At 37.4% G+C, this 22,007-nt stretch overlaps 1 protein-coding gene across 1 annotated transcript in view; it reads left to right on the forward strand.

The window, feature by feature from the left end:
* The window catches only part of GPC5 (glypican 5), a 1,459,668-nt gene that overhangs the window by 759,512 nt on the left and 678,149 nt on the right, over window positions 1–22,007 (forward strand). The gene's annotated exons all lie outside the window — the stretch shown is intronic.

Genomic DNA, 22,007 nt, shown 5'->3' on the forward strand with positions numbered 1-22,007 from the left:
CACAAATGGGCTCCAGAAGACTTTTGACGTCATCACCCGCCTTTGCTCCCTCCCCCAGCCTCGCTGCTGATTTCTTTTTATCCTCTCCTTTGGCCAGTCCAGGAAGGTCCCCCTTAGCTATGCTAAAACATAATTTGGTGCTATAAAACTCAAGTTTCTTTAATGAAAACTGGCAAGAATTTCCAAACCAGCTTCCCCGAAATTGTAGATCAAGCCCTGTTGTGTGTGATGCACAGATAACAGCTGAAACCACTTCATCTACAAGTTAATGGATAAAATTAGCATGTTAAAGAGTTGGAGGGCTTAATTAGAAAGGCAGTCCTTAGGCAAAAAGCCTCTCAGGAACACTAAAGCAGTTTGTTGATTTTGTTTGTAAAAGGTTTGGGGGCAGAAACTGGAAATAGGTTTGCAAAGTCAGAATCCATTTCTGAGTCCGCAATGAAATTATAGCCTTCTTAGGCTTTAAAGGATGTATGTTCATAATAAACATACGGTCTTTGAACTTACATGATCATTTGTTCATTTTAATGGTTCCATTAGAAGCAGGCTGTTGATTTCTGTGCACATGTCTCCTGTTTTCTCATGTGACATTGAGGGTGGGTTTTGGCACTCTAAAGGAACCATCCAGAAGAAAAAGGTTGCACTATTTTTGCCAGCCCCTCCTGCCCCTCTCCCAGACACGACAGACCATAGACCTAAGGCAAGGATTCTGTTTTTAAAGACTTGGTTTCTTCCGGCGTTCACTTCTGTATTTGTTTAAACCTGCCTTAAAATGCCACTATTTCTGGATATTTCAATTAAGTAGGCATTTTCCATTGCCTTCCTACTATAAAGATTTAGGTCTTTTACCTGATTAACACGTGCATACTGCTTTTTCTCCACACCACCACCCTGTAATTATAGAATGCTTGCAGTCAAATTCGTGTTTCTACTTTATGACCATATAAATACTGTTCCGTTCAGTGTAAGTAGAGTTCTTTGTAAATACTGGCTGTTTATTTTCCTCAACTCAACACCTATGTACCGAGTACCCACCTTCTTTTTTTTTTTTTTTTTAATTTATTTATTTGACAGAGAGATCACAAGTACACAGAGAGGCAGGCAGAGAGAGCGGGGAAGCAGGCTTCCTGTGGAGCAGAGAGCCTGATGTGGGGCTTGATCACAGGACCCTGAGATCATGACCTGAGCCGAAGGCAGAGGCTTAACCCACTGAGCCACCCAGGGGCCCCCGGAGTACCCACCTTCTTGTGTAGCCATTCCTCTGAGTACTGGGGATCTAATGGTTCAGGTAGGGTTGTCTCTACTGCACAGTACAGAGGAAGCAGCCCAAGCAATGTGCTTCAGGGAACATGAAGGCTGCTTACCTGGCCTAAAATACTGTTTATTTGATATGTAGCTACGCTGTGACCCTTGGGTGTTACCGGCTCCTCTGTGACTTAGTTTCCTTGTCTAAGTTGAATAAAACCTACTTCTAGAGTTGTAATAAATACTAAAAATGTACCTGTGGACAGGCGAAGGGTACATATAAAATTTTTTGGAATGGATATCTGGGTGCTACGGTGGGGAGACTCAAACCATTATAGAGATAAGAAAGGCAAATTTGGAGATGGAGATTTTAAATAGGCCAGAAAGTACATTTGTCTATACCCCTAATATATTCAAGCTTTCATATCCATACATATATTCCTTTGCGGGTGATTCATTCCATTCCCTGTTCAGTTCTCATCTGATTTCTTTTTTCACTGATTCCTTGAAAACGCTGTAGGGATTTGTCTACAACGTTAGTGATTCCCTTGCACGTCTGATCACACACTTCATCCCTGTTTAATAAGGGGGCACTACAAATCCGGCAAAAATCCATCTCCTTGGTAGGGCTTGGTTGTTGATATGCTGAAACTTGTTGGAAAATCTTTCATGTCACTTTTGTAGGCCTTTGTAGGGGTTCATCAGAACTTCGCTGGAGAGAAATACTCCCCTTGCTTCTGGCTGACAAGGGATGCGCCTCACTTTGGAAACTTTCCAATAACACGATCTGTGCAGGAAAAGGTCCAGCCTCTGCTGAAGTGGAAAGATGGCCACCTGGCTAATAGCTTGAGGGAGGGACTGAGCCATTTAAATACAAAATAAATGCTAACTAAATATATCCACCCTTTTTCTCAGATGTAATCTGCCCCCTTCCCTAAAGAGACCCCCTAGTAAAGCCCATGTTTGAGCCTCTGTGAGATTCTGTAGTGTAAATCACCTGGCTTGTTCTTTTATTTTTCAATTTAGAAGTGGGAACTGAGCTTCAGAAACATAAAGAATCAGAACTGTGGTTCCATGACAAATGATCACACTAGCTCTGTGTTTCTGGGACTTACGGAACAGAAATGCTACACCACCACCGTCCACTACTCTGCCTGGAGTCGGAGTTGCCAGCCCCACTCCAGTAATGCAGTAGGAATGATGGCTAACAACTCATAGAAGTACTTACCTGTAAGTTAGGGAGTATATTATATGCTTCATAGGTTAGTTCATTCTGAAAACAAGCATGTGGCATTGATCCGAGTATCAGCATCCGTTCCCCCATGTGAAAACCAAGGCAGCAAGAGCACAGGTACCATAGTTAAAAAACAAATACTGGTGAGTAGTTGTCAGGCCGTATATGGCAAAGCAGGGGTTTCCACCCTGGTGCTCTGTCTTGGAGGACTTGCTGGTTAAGAAATGATGGCTCTCTATTAGCTGAGAAAGAGCTTTATGACTGTCCAGGGTAGATGCTAACTAACTTCTCAGGGCTATTCCATTTAGGCTGATCGCAACTGAGCTATTTCTGAGAAGATGCTGTACTTCCACGCACTTATTTTATCCCGTGTATCCCTCCATGCTGAGGCGCATTATGTGAAAGATCAATAAAGCAAGAGGACTCCCTTGTCAGAAATCCCAGTATTTAGGGATGCCTGGTGGCTCAGGTGGTTGGCTGTCTGCCTTTGGTTCAGGTCATGATCCCAGGGTCCTGAGGTCAAGTCCCACATTGTGTTCCTTGGTCAGTGGGGAGCCTACTTCTCCCTCTGCTGTTCCCCCTGCTTGTGTGTGTTCTCTCTCTCTCTGTCTCTGACAAATAAAATCCTTAAAAAAAAAAAAAAAAATCCGGGGTGCCTGGGTAGCTCAGTGGGTTAAGACTTGCCTTCAGCTCAGGTCATGATCTCAGGGTCCTGGGATCAAGGCCCGCATCGGGCTCTCTGCTCAGTGGGGAGCCTATTTCCCCCTCTCTCTCTGCCTGCCCCTCTGCCTGCTTGTGATCTCTCTGGGTCTCTGTCAAATAAATAAATAATTTAAAAAAATTTTTTTAAAGATTTTATTTATTTATTTGACACAGAGAGATCACTAGTAGGCAGAGCAGCAGGCAGAGAGGGGGGAAGTGGCTCCCTGCTGAGGAAAGAGCCCAATGTGGGGCTCGATCCCAAGACCCCGAGATCATGACCTGAGCCGAAGGCAGAGGCTTAACCCACTGAGCCACCCAGGTGCCCCATAAATAAAATCTTTAAAAAAAAAAAAAAATCATAGTATCAGATTCACTGGTTTTGGCTCAGATAGATGCCCTGAAGTAGACCCATGGAATTAAAGATCAAAGGCAGGAATTTATCAGATATGATCCTGTGTCTGTCCAACACCCTCCTTTGCTCTCTGATTTCAGTCTACTTGGTGACAATCTACTTTCTGATTTCCTGTGACCTCTGAGTCTTTACAACTGAAGTAAACATTTGGCAATGATCTTGGGGCCCGTGGAATCCATAGTTACACCTGCATGTGATACCTTCAGTGAATGAGGGTATGGATGACTATTAACGGTGGAGTACGTGTGCTTTGCTACCCTTGATTCTTCTTGTCACTGTCCAGTCTCTATATTAGTTCTAATCCTTTCCATTAAGTATGAGGAGACTCGCTTCCATTGTAAAGGGACTCAGCTAGAACCTGGCTCCATCTCCCTCTCCATATCTTGATACCCCTCAAGAACACTTGTATTCCTGCTTTTAAGATAAAGCTATTGAAGTTTACTAGAAGATACTAGATCTTTTTTTTTTCGTTTATTTTATTTTATTTCTTTTCAGTGTTCCAGCATTCACTGTTTATGCACCACACCCAGTGCTCCATGCAATACATGCCCTTATTAATCCACACCACCAGGCTCACCCAAGACCCCAACACCCTCCCCTCCAAAACCCTCAGTTTGTTTCTCAGAGTCCACAGTCTCTCCTGGTTTGTCTCCCCCTCCGATTTCCCCCATCTCACTTCTCCACTCCATCTCCTAATGTCCTCTGTATTCTCCCTTAAGCTCCACAAGTAAGTGAAATCATATGATAATTGACTCTCTCTGCTTGACTTATTTCACTCAACATAATCTCTTCTAGTCTTGTCCATGTTGATACAAAAGTTGGGTATTCATCTTTTCTGATGGAGGCATTAATACTCCATTGTATATATGGACCATATCTTCTTTATGCATTCACCTGTTTAAAGGCATCTTAGTTCTTTCCACAGTTTCGTGACTGTAGCCATTGCTGCTATGAACATTGGGATACAAATGGCCTTTCTTTTCAATACATCTGTATCTTTGGGGTAAATACCCAGTAGTGCAATTGCAGGGTCATAGGGAAGCTCTATTTTTAATTCCTTAAGGAATCGCCACACTGTTTTCCAAAGTGGCTGCACCAACTTGCATTCCCACCAACAGTGTGAGAGGGTTCTCCTTTCTCCACATCCTCTCCAACACTTGTTGTTTACTGTCTTGTTAATTTTGGCCATTCTAACTGGTGTAAGGTGGTATATCAATGTGGTTTTGATTTGAATCTTCCTGATGGCTAATGATGATGAACATTTTTTCATGTGTCTGTTAGCCATTTGTATGTCTTCTTTGGAGAAGTGTCTGTTCATGCCTTCTGCCCATTTTTGATGTGATTATCTGTTTTGTGTGTGTTGAGTTTGAGGAGTTCTTTATAGATCTTGGATACTAGCCCTTTGTACTGTCATTTGTGAATATCCTCTGCCATTCCGTGGGTTGCCTCTTTGTTTTGTTGACTATTTCCTTTGCTGTGCTGACACTTTTTGATCTTGATGAAGTCCCAAAAGTTCATTTTTACTTTTGTTTCCTTTGCCTTTGGAGACATATCTTGAAAGAAGTTGCTGTGGCTGATGTCGAAGAGGTTACTGCCTATGTTCTCTTCTAGGATTCTGATGGATTCCTGTCTCACGTGGAGGTCTTTTATCCATTTGGAGTTTTTCTTTGTGTACAGTGTAAGAGAATGGTCAAGTTTCATTCTTCTACACATAGCTGTCCAATTTTCCCAGCACCATTTATTGAAGAGACTGTCTTTTTTTTCCACTGCATATTTTTTCCTGCTTTGTTGAAGATTATTTGACCGTAGAACTGAGGGTCCATATCTGGGCTCTCTACTCTCTACTCAGTTCCACTGGCCTGTTTCTGTTTTTGTGCCAGTACCATGCTGAAAATACTGGACCTTTAAATTATAGCTCTGGAACAATGTAGTAGACTCTCGGTTGTTTGGTTAGCATCATCCAGTTCCATCTTAAATAGTAGTCGAGCAGAAGCATTTTATGAATCACATGCCATTTGAGTGTTGCCAGTAAATGAGTGTGATTCTTGACCTTTAGCTTGTGGGCACTTTCTTATCTTTTGTTTTCCCCAGGCTAATCTGTGCCTTGAAGCTGCCTTTTCTTGTGTTGTAACAGCATGGTTATCTTCCTGTGGTATCTGGGATCAATTCTGTAATCTCTAGGCACTGAGGGCTGCTGAGTAAGAATGAGAAAAAGCCTCAGAATGCAGGAGGACTGAGCTATTGCCCTCATGGAGCTCTCCTGGTTAGTAGGAAAAGATGGGAGGGAAAAGCTGCACCACACCACTGGTTATAACGTCTGCCTTCAAATACTTCTCACAATTGAGTGATGATACTATTTATTTGATGCATTTGAAATTATTTAAATACAGATGCCCATGAACTGAGACTTGATAGAAATAATTGAAGTAGTTTAATTACAGTAAATGAAGAGAAGAAAACACTGAAGCAGAAGCAACAGATGGTCAAAGAAGAAAATGCTAATTCAGAACTATTAGAAACATTAAGGGGAAACTAAAAGATGAAGCTGGTTTTCCCAGACACAAAACCATTTCTTCCACTGTTCTTTTGTTTGTTTGTTTTTGTTTTTGTTTTTGACATCCTTAAGATGTGTCAGGAATGTTTTCTTGGCCCTTCCTTTTTTAATCTTTAAAAAATTTTTTAACATCCTCCCTTATTACCTGCCACGGTCTAATTTCATTCGGAGGGTATTTCCAACTTAAGGATATTCATAGTAGGAGTTTGCTAATTATTAAAATTTCAAAAAGGTTAATAGTATTGAGAGCTAATAGTTTCAAACTGTTTCTCAAATATTATAATCTTAGTGTATTGATGGCAAAATTAGCAAGTGTTCATTTAATAAAAACAAATGATAACTTTATGCCAAATATCAGCATGGGCCATTTTCTTATTTTATGCAAAATTGTTTTAGGTAGACTGGAAAACATTTGACCTAGTGTTTACAGATTGCTACAATGACTGTAAATCTTGAAAATAACTTCATCCACGCTCTCTCCTTGTTTTTGTACCTTACTTTTACAGGAAAAGTGACAATTACAGCCTGTTGCTAAATTAAAAGAAAAAACAATTTTACGTTCTGATGAAGCTTAATAGCACAAAAGAGAGTTCATACCTGACCTCTAAGCCATTTTGTTCTAAACAAATTGGACCCAATAAACTTGAAAGGCTTCTTCCTCTGGTATTTGACACATGGAAATAATCATCCTGTTCTGTACACCCTAGTGATTTTAGCCAAACTTATTCCCACCCTATTCTGGAGATAAAATAAATCTTATTTAACATCAGGGTCAACTTTTCCTTCATAGTTGTTTTTTTTTTTTTTTTTTAACAACAGCAGAACTTTGAGAGTGTCGGGGGTCTTCAACAATTTATAATTAGCTACTTGGGAAATAATTCTGCTTTTGTACACTATTGAAGTTGCCTTTATTTGCCATTTATTTGTAAAAAGTTGTCATATTTTTGTGGGTTGAAATCTTATTTCTTCAGTCACAACGATAGAAATTGTAAATAGTAAATATGACATAAAAATTCATTTTTTTCTATAGCCTTTTGATATTTCATGTGACTATGAGTCTGGATGGTGATAAAAATTGGGTTGAAAGAGCTTGGAAACCTAGTTTTCTTATATTTAACAAAGGTTAGCTTTGTGAATATACACTTGTAATTCATGAAAGATCAAAATTTAAAAATGCAATAAAGCTTGCTTTTTTATTTTTTTCTTCCACTGGTCAATGGAATGTTTGAAGGCATTTCAGCTTCAGCCTGGTGTTACTGCTGTGAAAAAATAAGCATCTTGTTCAAACGTCTGATTTTTTTACCAAAATGTTTTCATAACATAATGGTTTTCATACTTGAAACTTAATATCATGCATTAAATAGGTTGTGATAACTTGCGATTATTTAAAGATAATCTAAACTTGGGGCGCCTGCGTGGCTTACTTGGTTAAGTGTCAGCTTTCAGGTCAGGTCATGATCCCAGGGTCCTGGGAGCGAGCCCCACATCAGGCTCCCTGCTCAGAGGGGAGCCTGCTTCTCCCTTTGCCTGCCACTCTGCCTGCTTGTGCTTCCTCTATCAAATAAAACCTTTAAAAAGAATCAAAACTCGAAAAGAACTGTCCACACCATGAGAGGAAAAGCAAAAGAAAACTTGATGTAATGTACTAGTTATGAATCAGAATGGTATTATCAGTAATCTAATTGTTGACCAAGACCTTTCTTGTCTGTTTTCTCCCAACCATGAAGAGTAACCTTTATGAGTCCCACCATGGCAGAGTAGCAAGTTTTCTTATCAATTTGAAAAAGTATTACCAAAATAATAAGATTAAATGCTTCATGAAACTTTTTAAGTTTTTGTTTGTTTTTTTTTTTTTCCTCAAGACCTTTCATAATCTGTATTCTCCAGTTAGTTCTCTTTGCATGATTATTAACTTAGCAGGTCCAAGACTTCTCTTGTTCGAAAGGCGGGCTTACAAGTTCAGGCCTTGATTGGCTTATGGTAACTTGGTTTCGAGAGGGTTCCAACTATTCCCAGAACTGATAAAAGTGGCTCACTTATTTAAAATTGGTAAAACACTGTTTTATGATGAGTGCTTGCTTTCCTTTTGGAGGTCTAGAATTTGGGTATTAAGTGGAAGGTGCCTAGATGACCTCCCACAAAAACCTTAGATTCCTAAGCTCCGGTGAGTTTACTTTGTAAATTGTCATACATGTCACAATTCTGTTGCGAGAGGGTCTGTGTATACTCTATTTGGCTCTGTTAAGAGAGGACCTTTGAATAAGGCGTCTGTTTTGTGCATTTTGCCACATGTGTCTCTTCTCTCTGCTGATAGTGCTTTTTATGGATCCGCTGAGTCCTAGCCTGAGCTATATGCTGAGTCCTGTGAGTTGTTCAAGCAAATCACCAAACCTAGGTGTGGTCTTGGGACCCCTGACATTATAATAGTCTTGAAACCATTTTTTGTTGACTGTGCTTTCCAACTTGTATAACTTTTCTTTTGCCCTAGACCACCTCTTACACTATCAACTACTGAGCGGCTTATTGGTGCTGGGCTTGGATGACACCCCATTGTGAGCTGATTCCTGACTTTCTCACTGTTTCCCAAGTAGAAAGGACTCTAGGACATCTTGTAACTATCCATATTACTTTCATTCGGTCATGGCATTGATCTATTGATCTATCATTGATCTGATGTATTTATGTATCTTCTCCTACCTGATTTTAAGTTATTTCATTGGGGAGACTTTCTTTTTTGTGCTTATTGTGCCACCCTTAGTGGCTTGCTCTCTGTGTGAATCCTGCTTTGACTTCAGCGAAAGTATTTGTACCATATTTAGTTCTTCGTCATCCCCTGCCCCCCCCCCCGCCCCCTTTTTAAAACAATGTCATGGAATTAAACAGCACAGCATCAGATCTCAGGATCTTTACTAAAACTAGGACTGAGGGTTTCTGAGGGACAGTCTTAAAGTATAATGCAGCTGTTGTTGAATTTTAAGCAATTTAGTGTTCTGTAAATAATCAGTGGGGTCTAATAACTTTGATTAATTGACCTGAAATAAAAATGTGTGAACTTTTGCCAGCTGAGTTCTGGATAGGTATAAAAGGGAACAAAAATTACTCAAGAGAATTTAATTTATTTTTGAAATGTATATGTATACACGTGTAAAATAACATCAGCTAGTCATAAGTGAGAGCAAGTGTGTGGGGGGGACAACAAAAACCTAATGCTGATCTTAAATTCTTCCCCGAAACGCCTTCATGAATCCTTTCCCAAAGAAAGGTTCTATGTCCTTTTTTTCTCCTATTAGGGTGTTTTTTTGTTTTCCTTCTTTCCCCTTTTCTTTCTTTCTTTCTTTCTTTCTTTCTTTCTTTCTTTCTTTCTTTCTTTCTTTCCAAAATGATAAGTATGAGGCAACAGCTGAAAGCTAAGAATCTACTGGAAAGAATTTTGAAAACAGAAATTTGTAAGCCCATCTTAAGTACATTTGAATTTTTGACATAATTGTCAGGGAGGGTTAAGAAAACAGCAATTAATAGTTTGGATCTGTTTGTTTGAACTGAATATAAACTTGTACCTTTGAGATTATTTTAACACTTCTAGGTAACTATGGCAAATGATTTAAAACCATCTCTTTGTTATTACCTTTATATGCTTTCAAAAAAGAAGTGTCAATCAAGAGAAATTTTCTTCCAGATAATGGGAGAAAAGAGCACATAAAGCACTGTGGTGATTAAGCCATAAAAAGAACTTCCTACTACACAGAGAGCTACACTTTCAACTGGAGGACTGCAGGAAGACCCTGAACTTTGACCAGTTAAATCTAGAAACATGTTTCCAAAGAGACCTACATAATACAAAATAAAATATGAAGTAGATTTGAAAAATATTGTATTTAAAGACTAATCAATGGAAGGATAAGTTAAAATCATAGAAAAATTGAGAAAATGTAGCTCTTATAGGTTATATTAAAGGTGTCCTATATACATTCCAAAGGTGTTCTAAAAAGAAATGATAGAGAAACAAGCTAGAAAATGTTAAAAATATCAAGAAATAAAGTATTTAAGAATTTATTTTGAAGAGCTTTTTTTTTTTTTTTTTTTTTTTAAGATTCTATTTATTAGACAGAGATCACAAGTAGGCAGAGAAGCAGGCAGAGAGAGAGGAGGAAGCAGGCTTTCTGCTGAGCAGAGAGCCCAATGCGGGGCTTGATCCCAGGACTCTGGGATCATGACCTGAGCCGAAGGCAGAGGCTTTAAGCCATTGAGCCACCCAGGTGCCCGGAGCCTGTTTTGTATCTACTCAATGAATACCTTCAAAAGTCTGAAGAAAAATGATGAACTAGATATCTATACCCCCTTGATTTTTACCAATAAGGAAAGGAACAAGATACATGTTGTAAACCTGAACATCAAAGTTATCTTTTATGTACCACTTCTTTGAAACTTAGGATTTTATGGGAAAATTAACTAAGTGAAGAGAGAAGATGGGTGAGGATCTATCACTGGAAAACAGCCAGGCAGAGGGGCAGGTGCTGGCAGGTGTAGCATCCTCGAGGGGGCAGTGTGGATGGAGGAATAAGCTCAAACGTTACCAAGCTGGTAGTCTGGGAGGCCAGCAAAGTTTACCTACACACTTAGATTATTTGGAAGAGATTGATAGGTCTGGAAGATTTGCTTAAACATTTGGAAAAAAATAGTGATGAGTGTCCCAAGAATGTTATATAAGGCAAAGTAAAAATAATAGCAAAACTCATACAAGAAGACAAAGGTAATAAGATATTCTGGCTTAGTGGTGAATGGCATTTATGTAGTCATGAAAATATAAACTCAGACCATTGATTTAACCAAAACCTGTAGTAACCCTGTGCATGGTTTCGGAGGGAGTGGAAATGTTAAAGATGAGCACCCAAGAAATTAAATTCGTTCCTGCCCCAGCAGGAAGTCATGGGTCAATACCTGACATTGATAATTCAAATAACATCATTGTAACTCTATTTGGGTATGGAAAGGAATTCCTGAAGAAACGTTTGATGTAATCGTTTGCTTTGGAAAACTGCTGTGGGAAGTGTGATAATAAAGAATGGAAATGGGGATTACTTTTTACAAAATTCTAGGTTATTGGTGATTCTTTACACTATATAAATCAGAATCATAATATTAAAGTTGAAATTTCGTATTGATGATGGAAGGTAATATTTACTTTTTGTTCTAAAAAGTATACAGATTTATTTTTAATTGGGTTATGAATTGGGAAACGAAACAAAACTTATTACTCTCTTACCTAAATTATTTTCTATGACTGAATTTAGATTTGTGCTGTCAGTATTTATATTTCCTATTCTTCATATATACTTTGTTCACAGTAGAGATTTTCTGAAGTTGAACATCTGAAAATGAAAATCTAAAATTCAGGTCATTGTTGAAGAGATATTGGCATGATGGTGAATTCTAGTTGGCCTATCTCAAATCCTTCAAGAGGTTATTGGTTACCATCATTTTTTAGCTTTGTTGTGATATCAGTCTGCTTTGGGTTTGGTCCTATATTTGGCTTCTTATGTGTAATTCAGCAGCAGCCATACTCCATTTTACCTTCTTGAACTTCCTCTACCTCCTTGGGCTTCAGAAAGTTACTTTTAACTCTTCAGAAACTTTGAGTTAGTATGACAAAAATGTTGACCATAAGTATTACATATTGCAAGGAATTATGTTGGTGGCATTAAACTCTTGTAGGTTCCAATGGCAGGTTGGTATAGGTGCAATTTGGCATTGTTTCATAGTCTCTCTCTCTCTCTCTCTCTTTCCCCCTTCTCTGCCTCCCTCCCAACCCCCCCCCCAAGTGTTTGAAGTATAAAATTGTATTAAGAGGGAATTTAATAGTTAACATTATTTGTTAGCTTTTCATACACTACTATGTCTTATGATTGAGAATTAAGTTTTTCTGAAGTAAATTATTCTTAATATTTGCCTAAGGAAGAAAGGAAAATAGAAATCCAGCGCTACACTGTACATGAGATTTAGAACAGATATGGTCTTATGTGAGAGATCTAGACCAAAGAGCAGACAGCTTTACAAATGATAGGTATTGAATTAATATTTGCCTAATGCCTATCTACAAAGCAAAAAGCATAGACTATGTCCTCATATAATTGAACTTTTTAAGATATTATAACCTAAGTAACCTATTTTGGGGCTGATTATGGAGCTATCATGCAATTTGGGATTTTTTAAAAAATTGTCAAATTGTAAATAACTCATCAATGTGTTTAGAGAATATCAGTGTAATATACTATGGACAAATATGAATTTAAATCTTTAATAGCTGTGAAACAATTTTAGTTATTTAATGTAATCCTTTTTGATATCAGCACATTTATCGTCCATTCTAGCTAAGTTTTAATTTTGAGATTGCTGCTATCTGGCTCTCTCATTCCCAATATATTAAAACCAGAAGTAACTCAAATAACCATTGTGCTTATTACTGATACACGAAGTCAATTACCTTCCCATTACTGTAGCAAACTCGAGATAGAACTTGATAATGGGTATAAATAATGATCAGAATAGACTTAAAACTATATCAAAACATGCTGCCCCTTTTCCCTTTAGGGCAGGAATTGTTTTAATAACCTTGTTTTTTTCCTGGATCTGGTATAATGATTGGCACATAGATTGTCAAAAGTACACTGATGAATGAAAAATATGGAGAGAATTTTCTGTGAAAGTAGAAATTAGAAAAACGTAGTTAATGACTACATAATTCATCCTGCTATTCCACTTTATTTTTTTTTTGAAAGATTTTATTTATTTATTTGACAGAGAGAAAGAGAGAGATCACAGGTAGGCAGAGAGACAAGGGAGAGGTGAAGCAGGCTCCCTACTGAGCAGAGAGCCCCATGTGGGTTGATCCCAGGACCCTGAGACCATGACCTGAGCTGAAGGCAGAGGTTAACCCACTGAGCCACACAGGCGCCCCTGCTATTCCACTTTTAAAGTAAAAATCCTTAATAAATGAGATGTGCTTGGGTTGGGGAGGAACAGGATGAAGAGGTGGCAAGGTGTCTTTGAAAAGCAAAGGTCCTTTATAATGGGATTGCCAGAAGTTAGCACTGGCTATTTCTAGGGTTATGGAGAAGTTAAATATCCTCTTGAAATATCACCATATTTACTTTTTAAAAAATAGATAACAATACTTGTACGTTTTCTGAGGCTAAGAGGTAAGTTATGTAAAGGATTCAACACAATATATGGTAGCTGTTGTAGCTAAGAATCTAGTTAGACTTACAGATAATTTAACATTTTCCTCCCCTTTAAATGAAGCTAAACCATGATAATAATCATGGAGTAAAGCAACTTTCCCTTTTCCATGCTTCTTCATAGTACATTTTATCTCTTCGCTGGCAAAGAAAATTCCAAGGGTGAAATAATCACTTATATGGCCCTTAAGTGTTTCTTCCAGTGCTCCCTATTCAATCTAGTCAACAAAAATGCTAATTAGTCCTAATTGTTTAGAGAACACCTGTCGGTCCATTAATAGATACAGAAATCCCTAAAGCATCCCTCAGAAAATAGGATATTTTAATTCCCCTTGAGATGAATTTAACTCTATCATTAAGAGGCAAAAAGGTTTAGAATTAAACTAGCTTTAATCTTCCATTTTAACTACCTATAGAAATATATGGATCCAGACATCTATTCTTCCAGAGGTTGCCTAATCTGAAAAACAAATGCTAAATAGGGATTCCTTAAGTGAACTCCTGGTACCTGTGTTGTTCTTGATGGGATGGAAACACGGTGTGAGTATTTCATAATCCTAAACTATTCTGATTGGATTTGATGAGGCAGTTAGTTTTGGTTTACCTTTAATTTTCTAAATTGTAGAAGGAAAACAAAACGATCTTTGTCATGCAGCCTGATTCGTTTCAGTGGTTATATTGGCATGTTCATGTAGTCAAATTATCCAGAAATACATCTCTAAAGGTAGCAGGTGGTGGATACATGGCTGGGGGGAGGGTGGTGGTCAAGTCGTATGCTGTAAGTCAAACTCAAATAATTTCATCTTAAAGGCAGGCTACCAGCAATATTGCAAGGTTATTTTCATTGCCCATTTCTTCTGAAATTACACAGCATCTCTACGTCCTTAAAGTTGGAGTAAAGGAATGTCATGAGTGTCCACCTAAAGCGGCTCTAGGGTGAGCAATATTTATGGGCCTGGCAGATACACGTGATCACCATTCACTAATGGAAATTCATGGGTACAGCAGACGCCCCTTCTACTCTTACTTGACAGAAGTTCTTGTAAATGCTATGATTTCCATCTCCAGAAGAAGACCTTAAAATGGCTAGGAAGATACCAAATTTACAGAAATTTATTTTGGATCTATAGCCTGAAATACAGGAGCAGGAAAAAGAAATTCTGAGGTTTCTCATAGGGGCTTTAATCGAAGCGCCCTTCTATCATAAGTAACAATACTGTTGGATGTTCCTTCTCCAATCTTAAGAAACCACAATAAATCTGTAATTGAAGCAGTTGCCAAAACTTCTGCATTTTTTCAACCATTCACGCAAGAGTATTGAAGCTGTTTTCAAGAGAATCTTCAACTTGACCCAAAGAACTTCTTAGTATATATGAATGGTGCTCTTTCAGAAATTGCTTGAACTAAATTGAGCATTTCGATCATATCTAAATGTCAGCCATTCTTTGTAGCTGCCATGTAATCTTTGGGGCTGTCTATCTTTAGATCATTGTTTTATTGCCACTGTGGCTACGAAATACTTTTATACTTGGTCATCATCTCATTTCAGGGTCATGGAAGAACAATGCCTATGGCACCACATCAGAAAGGGATTTTTAAATGGCAAATCTGCCTTCCAGCAACCAACTGAAGTATGACCTAAGAAGGAGGGGACAGGAAAGTCATTTCTGTCACCAAATACTTTATGCAAAGCAGTGTTTGTAGTGATTAAAAAGGCATTGCTGTTTTATTAGTTTTCAGCAATTCACGCTTAGAGTAAGCAATTGAATCATTGGTTTGTTGAGACCTAACAGTGTAAACACTCCCTCATCTGATGGGACTGACTTTGGCAGAGAATCTAGTCTGCACTTTTAAATCGGGACTAATGTAGGAAAAAAAGTGTCAATAATTTAAGGCCATACGGTAGAAAGATAAATCCATGAAAATTAAGGAATGAAGTCAGGGGAATATTAACAAATACTTAGGGAAGATTTTAAACGTACTTTGAGTAGGTGCACTTGGTGATTTTTTTCTTTTTAGGTTTTTCATACCCTTAACAAAGGTCACCATTTTGTATCCCCCATGTCTATATTTCTGTTAGTCTCTCGGCCAGGAAATCTTGCCTTTTGATAATTACAGTGGAACTAATAATAGAAAAGTTTACTTCTTTTGCCCATGCACCTGTGGCTTGACTATAGTCTGTTACCTTACTAGTATATATTTGTGGTAAGAGACTTATTTTTAGGACTATCTTCTATACACAAAATTTTCAGTTACTTAAATATCATTTGTGTGAATTTGTGAGATTTGTACATTATCTTACTCAATTTTCATACCCGCATTCCACATGTACATGCGATTTTTCTACCCAGTCCTTCTGGAGTTTCTAGCTAAGTCGAATATTTTTACATTTGAAAACAATGCTGTTTGGTCCAAGGCAGTGTCCCACATTCCTATGTTTCTGGTAAAAATATGATAGGCTGGGAATGCCAGGGTAGCTCTGTCGGTTCAGCATCCGACTCTTGATTTCAGCTCATGTCATGATCTCAGGTTCTGTGTGGGGTGAGGAGTCTGCTTGAGATTCTCTTTGCTTCTTCCTCGGCCCTGTGCACACTCATGTACACACATACACACATGTACACACATACACACACACTCAAAAAACCATGATGGGCCAATTAGCAAAATGAGAGGAACATCTTAAACAATTAAGGAGGAAAATATTCTAGATTAGCAGTTTAAAAAAAAATCCTAAAGTCAATCCAAATAGGATGATGTTCTTTTAATTTTTTTTTAGGTTTATTTATTTATTTATTTGACAGAGATCACAAGTAGGTAGAGGGGCAGGCAGAGAGAGAGACCGGGAAGCAGGCTCCCTGCTGAGCAGAGAGCCCGATGTGGGGCTGGATCCCAGGACCTTGGGATCATGACCTGAGCTGAAGGCAGAGGCTTAACCCACTGAGCTACCCAGGTGCCCCAATGTCCTTTTAATTATTATCAGTGACCTTTCCCATGTTGGGGCTATTCAAAATTTACTGTTTTTTTTTCCTCACTTTTCTCATTGTTTTATTAAATTTTTTCATGAATTTATCTTAGATGCTCTCTCCCCCTTTTCTCTGTTTATTATAACGACATAACAGGGATACCCAACTGGCATTTTTAGTTGTACTCAAAACTAAGCATATTGCTGACGTTGCTTTACAAAATGAAAACCTTTGTTTCGAAAATTTATTTACAAATATGTTAGACCTTCTCTTTCCTAATGATTCAAATGGAATAGCCTTTTATCCTCTGTAGAAGTCTGACCCCTGTCTGACCTCTTCTGAAATAAGGCAATGTTGATTGAAGTTCTGTATTATAAAAAGCGCTAATATAATAGAATCTACTTAAAATTCTTACATATATTCCATTTTTGAAACAGGAAACAATGAGTATTAATAACTGTACAAATGCTTTAAATATAATCAACTTTATATTTTTTAGATAATTAAAAAAAAATCAGACTCTCTCTGTTGAAAGCACCTCTATAAATCCAATCTTAAAATTGGATAAGGAGAGGAAGTATTAAAGAATACTTTTATACTAATACAGTATCCTTTCATAACAAATGACCTAAATCTATGTAATCTGTATACATTCTCTCTATGAAAGACAATATGAAGTAGGTATTCTATGTGTCACTAGAAATGTATCAGGAATGTGTGCTGGACAGAGATGCAACTGTAGAACTGAAATTGAATTCACTGTACTGAGTTAAATGTTTCAATATTGTTGGAGTAATTAATGTTGTTTTAATGTGAATACTTATTTTCATGGATTTTTAATGAATCATTCCTACTTAACATTTTTTAAATCATTGTTTTAATGTTCTTTGAGGATTAGACATTTTCTAGTAAGTTTTAACTAAGTGTATATAATTATAGTTAACTATAGATCTGTATCTTGCTTCAAGTTTAAGGTAGTGAAATCAAGTGTTTATGACGATAGAACACAAAGTCCCCACTGTTACAAAGCAAAATATGAAGGGTATTCAGCAAGTCTTACGTTTCTCACATGGAAATATATCACTGTCTTCACTTCCGTGATGTCTCAAATTGCTGACTTTATACACTGTGCGGTTGTCCTCTCATGCATCTTAAATCCTCATAGTTACATGAGTAGCTATCTTTGGTTTTTGTAAGATTTCAACATGTTTCCTGCTCTTATGGTTCATCATATTCATGAAAACATTCCATACCTACGATCTTGAGGGATGGAACATATGTGTACTGAGGACTGTCATCATGAGATTTTAATTATCAGCACACTTAGGTTGATGCCTTGTCTTTCTGTTAACAATTCTAAGCAAATGAAGGGCCTTGTTTCTTCAACTTGATTGGTGTCCATAAATCAGGACTCTATGACTGTCTTTTCCAAATATGTGTGCCTTTCACATACTTGCATTCTGATGTGTATTTTAAAACACAACTAATTTTTATAACAACTTTATTGAGCTGTAGCTTGCATCCTATACAATATACTTGAAGTATAACATTCAGTGGTTTTGAGTGTAGTCGCAAAATCGCATACCTGTTAATTTTAGGACATTGTCATCTCCATCCCCCACACACAAAAAAAACCACACACACCTACAGTCTCTACCTAGTCCTAGACATCCATTGCTACTTTTCTGTCTCTATAGATTTACCTATTCTGAACGTTTCTATAAATGGAATCATGTATGTGGTCTTCATGATTGGCCTCTAAGTGAATGTGATCTATTTTTTTCTGTCTTTTTGACTGTAGCTACTTTTGTGAGTGTGAAGGAGTAACTCATGGTGGTTTTGATTTGCATTATCCTGAAGCTAAAGTTGTTGAACATCTTTTCACTTATTGGGCATTTGTATATCTTTGAAGAAAGGTCTCCTCAGTTTCTTTGCCCATTTTAAGTTCAACCATCTGCTCCTTAATGAGTTGTAAGAGTTATTATATTTTCTAAGTATAAGTCTCATCAGAGGATTAGCAAGTTTTCTCCCATTGTATAGGTTTTTTCTCATTTTCTTAATGGTGTTCTTTGAAACATAGGTTTCTAATTTTGAGGTCTCATTTATCTCATTTATTTTTGCTTCTATTGCTTGCATTTGCGATGTCCTACTAAAGAAACAATTGAGATTTATATTCAAGTGTTCTAATTCTTGTGTAGGGCATGAGGTAGGAATCTAGTTTTATCATTTTGCATATGGATTTCAGTTGTCACAGCACCATTTGTTGAGAAGATTCTTGAATTGCTAGCAAATACTTGAATTGCTAGCAAATGATCATAAACATGAGATTTTAGGTATAGACTCCATTTTATTCTATTAATATTTTATGTCCAGTACCACACTGTCTTGATTACTGTAGCTTTAGTAAATCTTGAAAATGAGAAGTATAGGTCTTCCAACTTTTATCTTTTCTTGCAGATTATTTTGGCTTTTCTTGGTCCTTTGAATATTTGTTTTTTTGTTTTTTTGTTTTTTTTTTTTTAGGATTACCTTCTCAATTCTTGCAAAAAAAAAAGAAAAAAGAGAAAACTAGCTGACACTTGGATGGGGATTTGTTGAATCTATAGATCAATAGGGGAGTATTGCCGTCTTAACAGTATTGTGTTTGGATTCATGAATGTGAATGTCTTTCCATTTATTTAGGTCCGTAATTTCATTCCATCTTCGTAGTGAAACAAACTTCTTGACATAAGATGTTCAGTGAATATCCACACCATTCTTAAAATCTAGTCCTGTATAACAAACAGTCCACAGCATTGAAGGTCTTCTGGCGTCACAACACACAATGCACAACCACACAACTGTTATTATGTATACCCATTTGCAAAGAAATAGGAATTGGTTCTTGAGATTAATTTCAAAATATGCTATTACAAAACTTTACATTCATTATTTAAAAAAATATAATTGGAGTTCCTGGTGGCTCAGTCAGTTAAGGGTCTGCCTTAGGTCCAGGTCATGATCCCAGGGTCCCGTGACCAAGCCACAAGTTGGGCTCCCTGCTCAGCTGGGAGACCACTTCTCCCTTTGTCCCTCCCCCTGCTTATGCTCTCTTTCTCTCTCTCTCTCCTGTTCTCTCTCTTTCAAATAAATAAAATCTTAAAGTTATGTATGTGTATATATACATATATATACACACACACACACGTATGTGTATATATAAAATCAAGCAGAAGAAACAATAATGGATCAAATATCTGGAGAAATTTCAGATATAATCTCTATCTTACCTTAATTGTAGTATAGGGAATTATATTGTAAAATAAGTTTCATTATATTTCAGTGACACTCCAGTCCAGTCTGGATTTCTACCCACCAAAGATTTGCTTTCATACATTTTAATGTTGGTTATTTCAACATGCATTTGATTAATAGCTTTTTAAACTTTATCTTGTTGGATCTTCTGAAATTAGTATTTCCATAATATAATACTTAATGTAAGCTAAATATCTTAACTAATTTTTTGTTACATCCCAGTATTTTTTTAACTTTGTGTTAATACATTTTCTTTATTTTAACTCTTCTTTATTAAAAATCATTGTCACAACAATGACAGGGCACTTGCTTGACATAGTGGCTCTAACACAGTGAAAATCTGCCTACGAAAATGTCTGGTAATACTGTGATAGTGATAGAGTAGATGGTAAGGAGTTGATAGCAAATTTATGACAAGATTTAAAAAGAACTGTAAGAAAAGACTGAAGAATCTGAACTCTTTATCTCAGCTTCGGAAATAAAAGATCTTTGGTCATCACCAAATAGTGCCCCCCTTTCTTTTTTCCTTTAAAAACTATTCCTAGTTACCATACAAATGCATTCTTTTGTGTGTGTGTAATTGTCCCTGGTTTCATGTACATTGACCCAGAAGCCAGTAGCCAAACTTTAAGGGCAATATTGACTTGGGAATACAATTCACAATTCATTTCTCCTCAACAGAATTAAAAGGAGCTCGAATTCCTGAAAGTATCTTACTGTATTCTGATATGTCCTGATTTTTTTTCTCCCCATTTTCCAAACACCAATATTCATCAGTTCTACTTAGCATAGCATATTTGTATTCTAGGGCCACTGTAAGAAAATACCCCATAGTGGGTGACTTAAAAAACAAATTATTTTCTCACAGTTGTGAAGGCTAGAAGTCCAAGATCAAGGTATCCACCCCCAACAAGAGTGGATACTTCTAGGGCTTCTCTGGCTTGAAGATTACAGCTTTCTCATGGTTTTCTCACATGGCCTTTTCTCTGTGCACACACTTCCCTGGTGTGTCTCTTCCTGTAAAAACACCAGTCATAAAGACCCATGACCTCACTTAACCCTAGTATCTCTTTAAAGGCAGTGTTTCTGAATATACACCTTTTGGAAGTATAATTTGGAGGAACATGGTTCAGTCCATAACATAGGATATATTAGGCATCTAATATTTTGCCATTGTCCAGAAAATGTTCTCCATTTAAAGGACAACAGCCTTCAATTTTGGTTTAGGAACCACCTTCTCTTTTTCTCTCCACTCCTGTATTACAGATATGAATCCTCTTAATCCAGGCTCATAGGACGGGAACAAGACACATTCAAACATCTAGTTAGAAGGCTAACTGAAGTGATTGTTTTAGGGGCAGGTTAATGGCCAAAGTCAGACAAATATTTTGGGATTATAGGTAGACTAGAGGAAAGAGGAGCTATTTATCTGTCCATTTTGCTAGGCTTATGGTTTGTAAGCCTGGAGCTGTTGTTAACTGTGTTGCCCTTGTATGGAATGAACCTGCCTGGAATAAGGTGATCAAAGAAAATAGCCGTATGCTAATGTAAGAAGACTCCTGATGATAGTATCTGACCACCTGGGTTCAGCCAAACCGGAACCCCAGCTACTCCTGGACTTCTCAGCTGCCTGAGTCAACAAGTTATCTTTTTATATTAGCTAGTAAATGTGACTCCTGTGGTTTGTAACCAAGGTAATCCTGGAAGACTATTTCAGAGTCCTTAAAACCATAAAATGTGAACTCTATACATTTAAAAGGCTTCAAAGAGCTAGTGTTGATGAATGCTAATCAGGCATGGGGATAAGATGGAAAACCTATAGCTTGAGGGAGAAACTAATTGTTTTCTGAACTTATTTAAATTAAATATATTTTTAAATACCTAAAGTTATTAGATCTTTGCCCAGAACCAAGTGGATTGCATTACTCTTTGGAGAAATATTCACTCCCTATCATTCAAGCATAACCCCAAGTATAAGAAGTATTTTGTATGAGTAATCATCTTTAAGAGTTCTTCTGCCAAATTTGATTCCTCTCCAGAATGATTGGTATAAGAACCAATAAAAGGAGATGAACACAGGGCACCTGGGTGGCTCAGTGGGTTAAAGCCTCTGCCTTCAACTCAGGTCATGATCCCAGGGTCCTGGGATCGAGCCCTGCATCGGGATGTCTGCTCAACAGAGAGCCTGCTTCCCCCCCCCCCCCCGCCCCGCCTGCCTCTCTGCCTGCTTGTGATCTCTGTCTGTCAAATAAATAAGTAAAATCTTAAAAAAAAAAAAAAAAAAAGATGAACACAAGTTTTGGAGACAAGAAATTTGTGCCTGATAAGAGGTAAGTTGCTGAAGCATAGGTTTTCTGTAAAAAGTGAT

This window comes from Meles meles, chromosome 14, assembly GCF_922984935.1.
Source record: "Meles meles chromosome 14, mMelMel3.1 paternal haplotype, whole genome shotgun sequence".
NCBI classification, from domain to species: domain Eukaryota; kingdom Metazoa; phylum Chordata; class Mammalia; order Carnivora; family Mustelidae; genus Meles; species Meles meles.